At 42.9% G+C, this 14550-nt stretch overlaps 1 protein-coding gene across 3 annotated transcripts in view; it reads right to left on the minus strand.

The window, feature by feature from the left end:
• Window positions 1-14550, minus strand: part of ARAP3 (ArfGAP with RhoGAP domain, ankyrin repeat and PH domain 3) — a 259199-nt gene that overhangs the window by 224579 nt on the left and 20070 nt on the right. The gene's annotated exons all lie outside the window — the stretch shown is intronic.

The following is a 14550-nucleotide window of genomic DNA, read 5'->3' on the forward strand; positions in this document are numbered from 1 at the left end:
TTACTATGGATACCCAACAGGCCCGGACTGGCCATAGGGCAGGCCTGATACCCAGTAACTGCTTGGCCATGGCAATGTATGCCCGCTATTTAATTTAAGTTACAATTGTTTTTACCTTTAACCAGTTAACAACCGCCCTATAGACGAAATACGTCTACAAGGCGGTTGTAGTCCATGGACGTCCTCCCAGAATCGCACTCCCGCGCGCCCTCCGGACCCGGCGGATCATGGATCACGGTAAATCGCAGCTGATAGCGGCGGTTTACCACGTGATCGCTCCATCCAATGACGGAGCGATCACTTGTAAACAAACCGGCGTCATGTGATGACGCCGGTTCCTCCCTCCCCTCTCTGTACCGAACGGTACAGTGTGAGAGGAGAGGGGAGGGAGCGGAATGCAGCAGCAGCAGCTGCTGTGGGCTAGATCTGTGACAAATGCAGTTACAGATCCAGCCATCCATCCCTGCCCCAACTCTGCAATACCCCACAATACTCTGCAATACCCCAAAATACTCTGCAATGCCCCAAAATACTCTGCAATGCCCCAAAATACTCTGCAATACCCCAAAATACCCTGCAACATCGCCTATGGGGATTTTTAAGTAGCAAAGTTTGGCGCCATTCCACGAGCGTGTGCAATTTTGAAGGGTGACATGTTGGGTATCTATTTACTCGGCGTAACTTCATCTTTCACATTTATGCAAAAGAATGAAGAAAAAATACTAAATTTGCTAAATTTTATAACAGAAACAAAGAAAAATTCATTTTTTTTACAGAATTTTTAGTCTTTTTTCTCTTATAGCGCAAAAAATAAAAAACCCAACAGTGATTAAATACCACCAAAAGAAAGCTCTATTTTTGTTTAAAAAAGGACGAAAATTTCATTTGGGTAAAATGTTGTATGACTGAGTAATTGTCATTCAAATTGTGAGAGCACCGAAAGCTGAAAATTGGTCTGGTTATTAAGTGGGTTTACGTGCCCAGTGATCAAGTGGTTAAATTAATAATGAGGCCTGCAAGGAACATGGTTTATTTATTTGTCAATGCTACCTGTTAAATACTGGATGTAGTCATTGTAGTACAATGTTGTATTGTCCTCTGTCTTTTGGCATGGTTACCACTTTGGTGAATGCAGTTGGCAGCTCATAATGCAATTCAGAAAAACATTTTTTAGTGGTGTTGCATGTTATAACAGGGATCTGAAAAGATGTACATTTTATACATGTTAGAAATATTTGCTTACTGACACCAAAGCTTCTCATGTTGTAGTGTTCTCAGCCTGGCAGAATGTATTAGGCACTAGTTCCATTACAAGGGCGGACACTAGAATTCCTTTGATGAGCTAAATAATTCCATCCAATCATTCCAAATCCGTACATAACTTAGATATGATTATTTCTTGTAGGCTAGTGCAAATTTCCAGTTTTCAGTTTAGAGTATAAAATTTAAAGCTGAAGTGTATTTATATTTTGCCTTCCTGTACAAAATATGACATGCGTACAGGGGCGGGTGCGCGGATCAGAACGCACAAATGTTAACATGCGGCTGTGTTGGTGCAGCTGCTGCATCTGCATCCCTTTCTATAGGTTGCCTGCACACAGCTGCAAGTCACACACAGGGAGAATGAGCCCCAAAAATAGGACTATAAAGAACTACCTGATTGTGTCATAAGTTTTGTTAAAGTTACTGAAACTAGTGGCAGGGGCTTACTGAATATTCTACAGAACTTTTTAAAGGGCCATACTGTCAGAAAAATGGAACAAATGCATTATTGCATTCCTCCCTATATGCCCATCAGAATGTAAGGTGGTGGGCGGGAAAAGCAATTGCCTCCTCCCCTTCACCTATGGGATCGTGGCAGACAAAAGAAGATTGGAGATGTAAAGGGTAATTTGCATATTCAAATGCATTTGCACAGATTCAGTGTCACATGTCATTTAACAGTTTAAGAGCTGCCAGCTATTTGAATAAGAAAACATGCCAGCAGCAGTTAGTTAGTGGTGGAAGACAGAAGAAGCAACATCCTCCTGCCCACGCTCCCTTCCTTGTCGCAGTTCTGTTTATGTGGCATTTGTCCCTTTCCATGGAAGGGGTATTTAAAGTGGTGGTTCACCCTTAAATGCAAGTTTCTAGCAAGAAATACAGCATAGTAGCGTGAGCTACAGTATGCCTTTATTTATTATAAATGCGCTGTACTCACTGTTTAATCCCGGAGATAAGTTTCAGGCTCCCCATGGGGAATGGGCATTCCTAGTCAGAGGGGACAATGATTGACGGCCAGCTATTGTGCGTCACGCCTCCCTAGTAGGACTCGGCTCTTCACGGCGCTTTACGGCGCCTGCGCACAGACATCGGAGCTGACTGCGCAGGCGCCGTGAAGAGCCACGTCCTATTTCGGCTATTTCCGTGAGGCGTGACACGCCATAGCCGGCCGTCAATCATGTTCCCCTCTGACTAGGAACGCCTACTAGACTGAAACTTATCTCCGGGATATCACAGTGAGTACGGCGCAAAGAAGTAAAACAAAGGCATACTGTAGCTCACGCTAGTATGCTAGATGGCATGTTAGAATTTTTTTTTTCTTATGGTGAACCCCCGCTTTAAGTTGGTATTCTGTATTTGACGGCCTTTAATAGCTGAGTTATAGCTTTACAGTATATATGTTGTGGTACTCTGGTTATATATATTGGCATTTCATGTTAGTTACAATAAGTGTTAAAGGGGTTGTGAAGGTTTGTTTTTTAATTTCTAAAAAGGTTCTTTTAACCTCCCTGGCGGTATGATTATTTTAGGTGCTGAAAGCGGTACAATTATTTTGCATTGAAATTTGGCGTTTTATATTGTAGAAATAACTCACTTAAATCTGTCCAAACAAGAGTCTAGTAGACATCCCGGGTATGATAAAGTTTGAAACACAAAATCATAAATTATAATATAATAAATAACCATAAATAATTATAACAAATAATAATATAATAATAATAAAAATTATTCAATAATGTAATCAAATCAAAAACACTGAAATTTGCTCAGTTGCAGAATTGTCACTGTCATTACTTTCAGTGTCTGAAGACAAATTTCCCCACAAATCGCTATTGCTCAATTCTGCAAGTGATTCTAATTTAGGTTTTTAGGTTTTTGGTTGCTATGGACAATCTCCAGTTTCCAGGCAGAAAGAACCGTCTTTATTATATAAAAGTGCATGCAGGACACTGGGCAGACCACTAGGGACAAAGGGGGTGTGTAATTATTTTATACAGTACTGTAATCTGTAAGATTGCAGTATACTGTATGTATTGTGTGTATTTACTTTTTTGAATTTGGCGCTGAACTCCGCCCCCGTGCGTCGCAGGGAACTGAGCTTGGCGGCACTCAGGCACTGTGTGAATCGAGCGAGGAGACGACACAGTGGGGAGACATTGCAAGATCCAGGGGACAAGGTAAGTAACTTTGCCTGGATCCTGCAATGCGATCCTGAGTCTGGCTCGGGGATACCACTAATGGTACTAGAATTCCACCCTGAGCCAGACTCGGGAATAGCTAGTGCATTGTTGGTTCACTTACCTTTTCCTTCGATGTCCCTTCTAAATGTTTCTTTGTTTTCTTTGTCTGAATTTCTCACTTCCTGTTCCTCCTCAGTAAGCCGACTAACCCCCAGCCAGAACGGCTCGGATGATGGGGGCAAGCTTACTGAGGAGAAACAGGAAGTGAGAAATTCAGACAAAGAAAAAAAACATTTAGAAGGGAAATCGAAGGAAAAGATAAGTGAACCAAAAATGCACTAGCTTAAAGGAACCTATTTAGAAAATAAAAAACAAACCTTTACAACCCCTTTAAGGCATGCTTATATTTAATTATTTATCACCTATAATAAAGATCTGTTTAAACTAATAAGGTTTTGTTGTCCAGTTCATTATTGGTATATATAATTTAAATTACCATACATTTTTCTACCTATGGTCCCATTGGATTTTACATTTCATACTTTTGACTTGTGACATTTGTGTTTTATCTGGAGTTACTGTTTTGAAACAGACATTACTCAGCACAACTTCCTTATGGCAGAAAATCCCTAAAATATGAATTAAAAAAAAAAAAAGATTACTGCCACAAAAATAAAAAATAATTTGTAGAAACATTAGAACTCATAAGAACTAGATCACATCTTAAAGTTGGGACAATGGCCTTGCTCACAGCAGTGTATCAATCGTCTGGTTCCACTATCTACAAAAACACCAGAATCAGACCAGTTGCTAGTGGCAATATTTTACAACAGTCTGTATTCCGCTCTAGTTTGACTTGGCACATCTGTTTAGGCCAGGGGTCTCCAAACTGCGGCCCGAGGGCCAGTTGTGGCCCTTTGCTAGCCTTTATCCGGCCCTTGGGCCACAATACCTCCCACTGACACCAACAATGGGGCACTGTATCTTACACTGATACCAATGACGGGATACTATTCCTCCTTCTAATGGGGGAAGGGGGGAACTTCTCCTCCTATTGACCACCAAACCTGAGGCCATATTTATTCTCACTGGTGATGGGCCCGTGACATTTCCTGTCCCTTGCTGGCCACAATTCGGCCCTCCTAAAGTCTGAAGGACAATAAAGTGGCCCTTTGTTTGAAAAGTTTGGAGAACCCAGGTTTAGGTAGTTCCAGAAATGGCAGTGTATTGGACAGTGATAATTATTAGTGATTTTCAACATTATTATTAGACGGAAAGGGAATTTCTGTGCACCTGCAACCCTCCCATACATGTGGTGACAAGACTAGTAAGAGTGACTTTGTTTTTAGATTGCGTCTCTATTAATAATTGCTCTTTATTTCTGCCTGTCTTTTGAACATAACTGCATGATGTATGGTGTATCATAAATCATTGCCTTTTTTGCCACCCTCCCTTCCCAAAAATCAGCTTGTGTTGTAACGAATCACAGCACAGTGATTGGACACAAAAGGTGGGATGTATGATTTCTCCAATCACAAGCAGGGGGCGGGATTGTGCTCCTCCAGGCATTCCTGGCCAGGACAAGTACTGTCAGTGAGTAAAGCGGTGATGTGGCAGCCTTTTTGAGGGGTATCAGATTGGCCCGGGGGGTGGCTGTGTCAGTTTCATTCCGGGACACTGTATTGTCCTGGAATGAATGTGCCCGGGACAGACCTGCAAAATGTGGGACTGTCCCGGGCAATCTGGGACACATGGTCACCCTAGTCACGTTGAGGAGGATTTACTAAATTTGTGTACGTAGAATCCGGTTCAGCTGTACTTAGTAACCAAACAGCTTTCAGCTTTTAGGCCTCTTTCACACGGAGCGGATCCGTAATTGATCCGATCCGTGTGTGTCCGTCGGCTCAGCGTGGATCCCCGCTGAGATGTCGGCGGACAGGGCGGTCCCCGCACACAGAGACCGCCCCGTGTCTCTCCTCCGCTCTCCCCTATGGGGAATCGGATGAATACGGACCGTGTCCGTATTCATCCGATCCGTTTCGCCGGACGGAAGAAAAATAGGGTTTTCTTCCGTCAGCAAAAGCGGATCTTTGCGGACACGGATGGTTGCGGACGTTAGCAGATGCATCATCCGCTAACGTATGCAATCCCATAGGGATACATTACAAGTCCGTAAACGGACTTGTAATAAACGGACCATTTGTCCGTACGTCTGAAAGGGGCCTTATTGTCAAAGCACAAGTTAAAATTAGAAGCTGATTGGTTACTATGCACAGCTGCACCAGATTCTGTGTTCACTAGTTTTAGTAAATCTCTCCCAGAGTGACAATGCAGGAGACCAATTGTCACCCTATAGCAGGAAGTGGCTGGACAAGGACATTCATGGCAGGATCACCAGGTATTCTTTTATTGAAAGCAGCAATTTATGGAAATATTATAAATTACTTTTAATTTTGAAATTATATTGATATATTATATTATAAACTTTTTTGAGCTTTTAGTGAATAGGGTTACATCTACTTTCATTTATTTTTTTGGATGCCATAAAGACAGCAAACGGAAACTTTCCTAAAGCCTCGTACACACGCACGGTTTTCACGGTCAGAAACAGCAAGAAAACTGCTGGTAGAGCTTTCTTGCCGAGTAAACCGTGCGTGTGTACGAGGCTTTCAGGTTTCTCGTCGGGGAAAAACTGCCCACAATCTCGACGAAAATAATAGAGAACCTGCTCTCTATCTTCTAGTCATGATTCTCGGGTTTTCCTGCCGAGAAACCTGAGCGTGTGTATACTTACCTGCCTCCATGTAAACCTGCGCATGCTCGAAAATTACTTTGATGCATGCGCGGTAGCTTCCAAGGCATAGGTAAGGTGAAGCATGATGGCGGCAACGGCATCGAATGTGACGAGTGCATGCTCGTCGTAGTCAATGATGTCACCGCGTTCGTGCTATACAAAAGAACGGCGGTTCTTTTGAATCGTACGTGTATACACTCGGCCGGCAAGAAAATCTTGCCAGGAATCTCGTCAGGAAATTTTTTTTTTCCTGACGAGAATCCCGGCCGTGTGTACAGGGCTTAAGCCTTACAAGTGGAATGACTTCTACTACTGGAGACTTGAAGGGTAGTATTCTGATCTTATGTGCCAAAACTAAAGCCCCAAAAATGACTCCATTATTTATAGCCTGCAGCTCTGTTAATAACACTAGAGAGGTCTTTTTCTTTGCCCATTTACGTCCTGTAAGTTTACCTAATACAACCACCCAACCCTTAGTACTTGATATATGATAGGATGATAGCCCTGCCTAAAGCAGTGAAGCCTAATTGGCTCATAGGACTGGCATTCTTACTGGTTGACCATAGACGCAGGGCTCAAAATTTCAAGTCCTGAGCTACTAGCCAGGCCTCAAGGGTTACTCGCCACCAGTTGTCCCAGCCCGCCCCTAATTCTGCCCCTAAACATGCTTGCATAAAATGACACTCAAATGTATTATGCAGAATTCAGTTATTAAAATAAATATTAACAGCAACTGTATTCATGCCCACCAATGCAGCTGTGTGCCCACCAATGCAGCCGTGTGCCCACCAATGCAGCCATGTCTCCACCATGCAGCCTTGTGCCCACCAATGCAGTCGTGTGTCAACAATGCAGCCGTGTGCCCACCAATGCAGCCTTGTGCCCACCAATGCAGCCTTGTGACGTCACTTCCCATTCATTTCACAGTCGTTGTCGGCCATGTGTTCTGAAGAGCTTTCACCGCTGGAGATCGGGTCTGATCGGCTTCAGAAAAGGTATATATACTGATTTCTTCTTCACAAGGTTAGTGATAGGTTAGTGTTAGATTGTTGGTGTCTATAGATGCAGGGATTTTAGTTTTAGCATGGACGTTTACTTTAAAGCTGCTAGTTTTAAATAAAATTAGGTCTAGCTTCTTCTTTTACTAGTAAGTTTGATAAATATTCAAAAAACAGATAACAGAAAGGAAAGGGGAAATGAGAAAGCAAAATGCTGTCTTTCTGTATAGAATGTATTCGCAAACACTTTGTGAACAAACTAATGGCTCCCATTGAAGTCTATTGGGGCCAGAAACACTTATAGCTCAAAAGAGGCACATGTACTTTTTCGAGCTATAAGCTTCAAGGGGCACAATGCCCAGGTGTGAACAGGCACAACTGAAAACCATTGGTTTTTGGATGTTCAGTGCTTTGGAGCCCTTTAGAAAGACGCATGAGACATTCTGCACATTCCTGCAAGTCATCAGAGTTCTTCAGCCCACAGTTCTCTGGCCCTTCAAACTGAAGCTTTGGGCCCAGTGAATTTTAAAATAAATAAACATAAAATCCAGCACCACTGCTGGAGTCATTCAGAATTATCTTTAATTAACCTTTGTTAACCAGGGTTCTTTGGTACCTTGGTTAGTACTTACACTAACCACCAATGTTATGGGTCACTTATACAGTACAATGACCACAAAAATTAGGGTCAGTATCTCACTATAAAGGTCTACTGTTACACTGACCACCAATGTAAATGGGCCCTTCTATATTGACCACCAATGTATTCACTTTTATACGGACTATCAATGTAAGGGGTCACTTCTACCCTAATCATCAATGTAAGGGGTCACTTCTACACTGACCATCAATGTAAGGGGTCAATTCTACCCTAATCATCAATGTAAGGGGTCACTTCTACACTGACCATCAATGTAAGGGGTCACTTCTACCCTAATCATCAATGTAAGGGGTCAGATCTACCCTAATCATCAATGTAAGGGGTCACTTCTACACTGACCATCAATGTAAGGGGTCACTTCTACACTGACCATCAATGTAAGGGGTCACTGCTACCCTAATCATCAATGTAAGGGGTCACTTCTACACTGACCATCAATGTAAGGGGTCACTGCTACCCTAATCATCAATGTAAGGGGTCACTTCTACACTGACCATCAATGTAAGGGGTCACTTCTACACTGACCATCAATGTAAGGGGTCACTTCTACACTGACCATCAATGTAAGGGGTCACTTCTACACTGACCATCAATGTAAGGGGTCACTGCTACCCTAATCATCAATGTAAGGGGTCACTTCTACACTGACCATCAATGTAAGGGGTCACTTCTACACTGACCATCAATGTAAGGGGTCACTTCTACACTGACCATCAATGTAAGGGGTCACTTCTACACTAATTATCAATGTAAGGGGTCACTTCTACACTGACCATCAATGTAAGGGGTCACTTCTACACTGACCATCAATGTAAGGGGTCACTTCTACACTGACCATCAATGTAAGGGGTCACTTCTACACTAATTATCAATGTAAGGGGTCACTTCTGCACTAATCATCAATGTAAGGGGTCACTTCTACACTGACTATCAATGTAAGGGGTCACTTCTACACTGACCATCAATGTAAGGGGTCACTTATACCCTAATCATCAATGTAAGGGGTCACTTCTACACTGACCATCAATGTAAGGGGTCACTTCTACACTGACCATCAATGTAAGGGGTCACTTCTACATTGATCATCAATGTAAGGGGTCACTTCTACACTAATCATCAATGTAAGGGGTCACTTCTACACTGACCATCAATGTAAGGGGTCACTTCTACACTGACCATCAATGTAAGGGGTCACTTCTACACTGACCATCAATGTAAGAGGTCACTTCTACACTGACCATTAATGTAAGAGGTCACTTCTACACTGATCATCAATGTAAGGGGTCACTTCTACACTGATCATCAATGTAAGGGGTCACTTCTACACTAATTATCAATGTAAGGGGTCACTTCTACACTAATCATCAATGTAAGGGGTCACTTCTACACTGACCATCAATGTAAGGGGTCACTTCTACACTAATCATCAATGTAAGGGGTCACTTCTACACTGACCATCAATGTAAGGGGTCACTTCTACATTGATCATCAATGTAAGGGGTCACTTCTACACTGACCATCAATGTAAGGGGTCACTTCTACACTGACCATCAATGTAAGGGGTCACTTCTACATTGATCATCAATGTAAGGGGTCACTTCTACACCAATCATCAATGTAAGGGGTCACTTCTACACTGACCATTAATGTAAGAGGTCACTTCTACACTGATCATCAATGTAAGAGGTCACTACTGCACCGATCATCAATGTAAGAGGCCAATTCTACACTAACCACCAATGCAAAGGGTTACAACAATTTTCTGGCCATTATTCTTATTCACTTTATTTAATCAGGTAAACACATTCTTTATTCTTTTATTTAAAACTCTCCACAACCTACTGATCACAATATAATGTACTATAAGGGCCCTTTCATACTGATGCACTTCTGAACTGTTCCCATTGACTTACAATGGAAGGTGTCTTTTTGGTGCGCCTTTGCAAAACTGCACAAAAGATACAACATGCATATATAACATGCTGCTATATGTTCGTGTTCATGAGGCCTAAATCAAACAGTAGGAATACATGTTAACAAATTAATATACAACCTTTTATTAGAAAAAATATCGGAATGACCAAAGTTAGACACTACCACTACTGTGTAAATGAGCTCCCTAATGTATATTCTTTTTATAATTACACTAACATTTTAGGCAAACTATTAGAACCAAACGTTTTCATGCCAATCTCTAGTTTCTAAAACAATAAGTCCTTGTACGTTTGTACTATATCCTTTCTAGAACAAATGGGTTAAACTGAAAGCAGGTCACCCCTCTCTGACTTGGCAATACTTTAATCAGCCACTTCCTGTAAGGCGCAGAGGTTAAAGGTCCTGCTGGTTTCAGTGCATGTCCAGTTAACAATTTTTCTTTTCTAGCTTATAGTGCTATTTCCTGTTCAAAGAATAGTGGGCTTATATTTAGGAAATCCCTTGCCTTCCTTTTTTTTTACTTTCTAAGTTTGCTTTTTGGATAAGGATTTCACTTCTGTTTAGAATAACTTTTTCTCCCTGATAGGAAAAATGGAACTTCCCCCCTAAAACACGCACCCTTGTATCCGTCCTTGCACAGTTTAATTGATAGTCAATTGACATGCAGGTCAAGACTGATTTAAAGAGATCCTGTTGCTACACCATTAAGGTTTTCTAACACCAAGTTCACTGGGTAGACGCTGGCAGCTAATTCCAGTGCAGTCCCAATGCAAGGCAAAATGTGCTGCTGTGTTGAGTACAAAAAAAAAACAATTCCTTGGATTGCAATACCGCAGCGGTGAAAGGAACTGTATTGAAATGTGACTCATGACACTTCAATTGTTTTGTGAACAAAAGAGTAAACAGCGTGATGCGCTAGGATTAGAGGCCAGCGCACACCAGTGGCAGTGTGGTCAGTGCAGCATACTGGTCATAACAAGCCCTTAAAGCCCAACTCTGGGATAGAAAAATGTAAAACATTTCAGTGCCCCCCCAAAAGGGTTACATGCTTGTTAATTCTAGGGGGTAGAGGAAGAAGAAGTACCACTTAGGCCTCATTAATATGGGGTACTACAGCATACACCCATGGAGGAGGGTCATGTTTACCGGCACGGGGGTGCACAGGTGTTCCCCATGCAGGCAGGCCCACTGACATCAACTGGGATGCAGCATCTGTTCAGACGCTGCTCCCAATCTGACACTTGTGGTGTATGTGTGTGGCTGCAACAACACACTGTCTGTGATCAGGGCCATGCACCCACACCCGCCATGCACCCACACCCTCACGGATGTCAGATTGTGAGCAGCATCCATGTCTGTGAAACTGCTGTGTCACAACTGACATCAATGGGACTGCCTCCACAAGGATGCACAGAACAACTATGCAGGTAAACCCCGGCCCTCTATGGACATACGCTTTAGTACACCCTGCGTGAACGAGGTCTTAGGCTGGCCATACATACAATTTACTTGTACAATATTCCTAAATATTTACCAAAACCATATAATATGAGTTCAAAGCTAAATACTTTCAATTTGTATGCCATCAGGCAGCCCTTGCACTACATAATTGAAGGTAAATCTAAAGGAAATTGAATAATTGTATAATGTATGGCCAGCTTTACCTTTTCCCTCGATCCAACTGCCTTGCTCTCCCCTTCTGCAAGCTGTGGGCAGGTTCCTAAGGATCATCACTGACAATGCTATTAGTCCTGCTTTGTATGTGAGGAGGTGAGCACGCATCTGCAGCCGAAGGTGTCTGTTGCTGAAGTTTGGGCTTTAACAATTTTCCCATAATATTATATGACAATTAAAGTATTTTATGTATGTTATTTACCAGTAAAAGCTTTCCCTGTGTAAACATCCAAAAGCACTGAGACTGCTGCTGGGTAAGGCTATCTTGCGCAGCTCAAGCAGGCTCAGAGCTGTCACTCAAGTGTCACTCTTTAGTATTCCTCTTCACTCCACCTCCAGGATCCACATCAAAGAACAGGAGGGGTAGAGGAAATAGAAACTCCCAGAAGAAGAGAGGTTTATGAGATGCAAGGATGGAGGGACTGTGCTATGGAATTGACCCTTCCTGCAGTGTCTTAGCAAGTTCAGAGACAAATTGCAAGTCAAAAAATAATTGTTTAGCCTAGGCTACCTACCTACTCATCATGAAAAATGAATATATGCCAAATGTGTTGGAGGAGGGGGAAGGAACACATAAAGCGGAGCTTCCCCTTTACAGTAAAGTTTTGCTTTAAAAACTCTATTCTTGTGTTGAAATTATTGTAAAAGCAGTGCATGTGGTGATGTTTGCAAAACATCAACTTAGTTTGCAAAGTAAAGCTTTATACTGGAGCTGAATTTGGTTCCTCAGTGTGATACAGTAGGTGGCATCATCATGCGATGGCAGAAAAGAGCAGGCCAGAGGCTTACCTAGAACCTTCAGGATCCCCTGACCCCCAGCTGGGGCCCTTCTCACTGATCCCCGGGCCCTTTACTCCCATCGCAGCAGGTCCCCTTCCTGCCATCTTAGGCCCCCCCACAGTGGCGGAACACCAGGGCCCGGTCGAAAGTGCGACCCTGGTAGTCCTGCCACTGGTCTCCGTATGTCTATTTTGGTGATTTTATTTTTTTGTTTTTAAAATTTTAATATATATTATTTTTTACAATTAATAAAGGAGCTCTGTTTGTGAGGCTTTGATGAAATTTCAGGAGTCTAAACAAACCTCTGATGTTCCAGTTTTCAGACAGAGAAAGGAGACAGCCCTCAATCTCCATCTCTGCAGCCTCAGCTGTACAGAATAAATGTACAGGAATAGCTCTGTACAAAGCTTCCTGTTCATTCACAAACTGGAGCTTAGTAAACACAGCTTTAGTTATGAATGAACAAAGTCCATGATAGGTACCAATCACTGACTCTGTCCATTCAGAAAAGGAATAAATAAATAACATATTTACTGGCCCATTCCCTGTTCTCCTGAAACATTCTTCCCCCTGTCGGCTTCCTAGAGGGGGAAAAGCCGGCAGCACTGTGGGGGGCAGGAGAGTACACTGCTGGGCAGCAGTTCTCCACTTATTTTTAAGTTGGTGTTGATCTTGCAGATGGCTACTTTGACGTCAGTGCACAGAGGGTGCACCACATCTTCCAATTCACCTACACCGCCTTTCAAGGCTGATGTACGTTTTCAGGCATGGGATTGGTAAACTGGTTGGAGCACATCTGCTATGGTGGGCTTGGCAGCCTGTCCAAGGGGTCCAGGAAGAGGGGGGGGGGGGGGGGGGGGGGGGGGGGAGGCCGTACTCACTGTGTAGGAACGGTCCACAGCCTGGGTGCTATTTTCTGAGTGAGTAGCTGCAGTTGAAGGGCTTGAGTCTGGCTGAGTGTCAGGTGGTGACAGGGTAGCTGCATGATGACAGTCCTATTCCTCCCTGCCTGTGATTGGGAGCTCAAAACGGAAGATGGAGGAGCGCAAGGTCTCTAACATCCACCAGCTTCGTGATGTCGCCATGGAGGAGTGGAAGAGGACTCCAGTGGCAACCTGTGAAGCTCTGGTGAACTCCATGCCCAAGAGGGTTAAGGCAGTGCTGGAAAATAATGGCGGTCACACAAAATATTGACACTTTGTTTGGGCACAATTTGGACATTTTCACTTTTTCACTTTGTTGCCAGCGGTTTGGACATTAATGGCTGTGTGTTGAGTTATTTTAAGGGGACAGCAAATGTACACTGTTATATAAGCTGTACACTCACTACTTTACATTGTAGCAAAGTGTCATTTCTTCAGTGTTGTCACATCAAAAGATAGAATAAAATATGCTCATCATCTGAGGGGGAAAGCACTGGTGAAGTAGCCTTCCCAGGATGCATCTGATTACATTAACGGTTCTTTGAAAAAACAGGAAATAAAAAAAAAGTAACTGTAAGTAAAAACAAAAAGGGTCCACTTTACAGATAGAACCCAGCTGTAGTAATCACCTTTCCAGTTGACCCTGTCTGACTAAAACCTCAGATGCAGCTTTTCAACAAGAAAATACTTTTAATTGTGCATGTAAACTCCAGCTTGAGCTACTGAACTCTGTTAAAAAAAAAAAAAAAACTTTTTAGAAGATGAGGTACCATTCAACATGAAAACTTGGAAAGGAGCCTAAAACTACACCTGCTGGGCATGTAAATAATTAAAATTTACACAAGTAAAACGTCCTTAATTTTTTTCTGACTTTGAGCCCTGGTTCACACTGGGCTGCGAGAGTTCAGCTGAACTCGCACGATTTCACTCCCGCCGGCACTCCCGATTTCGGCCGCGATTTAAGAGACATCTGTGCAGGTTTCTGCACAGATGTCAATGTAAATCGCGGCCAGAAATCGCAGGAACTACTTTTTGAAATCGGTGCAGTGCCGCAGATGCGGCGTCGCACCGATTAGGACGGTGTCATTGCCGACAATTGCCGGCAAATGCCGCCGATTTGAGATGCGATTTCACATGTGAAATCGCATCTCAAATCGAAGCAAAACGTACCCAGTGTGAACCTGGGCTGATACAATAAAGAAATCAAATGACAGTAGGACATAGTTGAATCAGTGTTAAAAGGTAGTGATCAATCTAGGGCTCCCTCACTATAGCATCAGCAGCATAATGCCCACCAACGAGGAGCAGCCAACAGCTTTAGAACAACTGCAAATAAGTCAAG

Source organism: Rana temporaria, chromosome 3, assembly GCF_905171775.1.
Source record: "Rana temporaria chromosome 3, aRanTem1.1, whole genome shotgun sequence".
In the NCBI taxonomy this organism is placed as follows: Eukaryota; Metazoa; Chordata; class Amphibia; order Anura; family Ranidae; genus Rana; species Rana temporaria.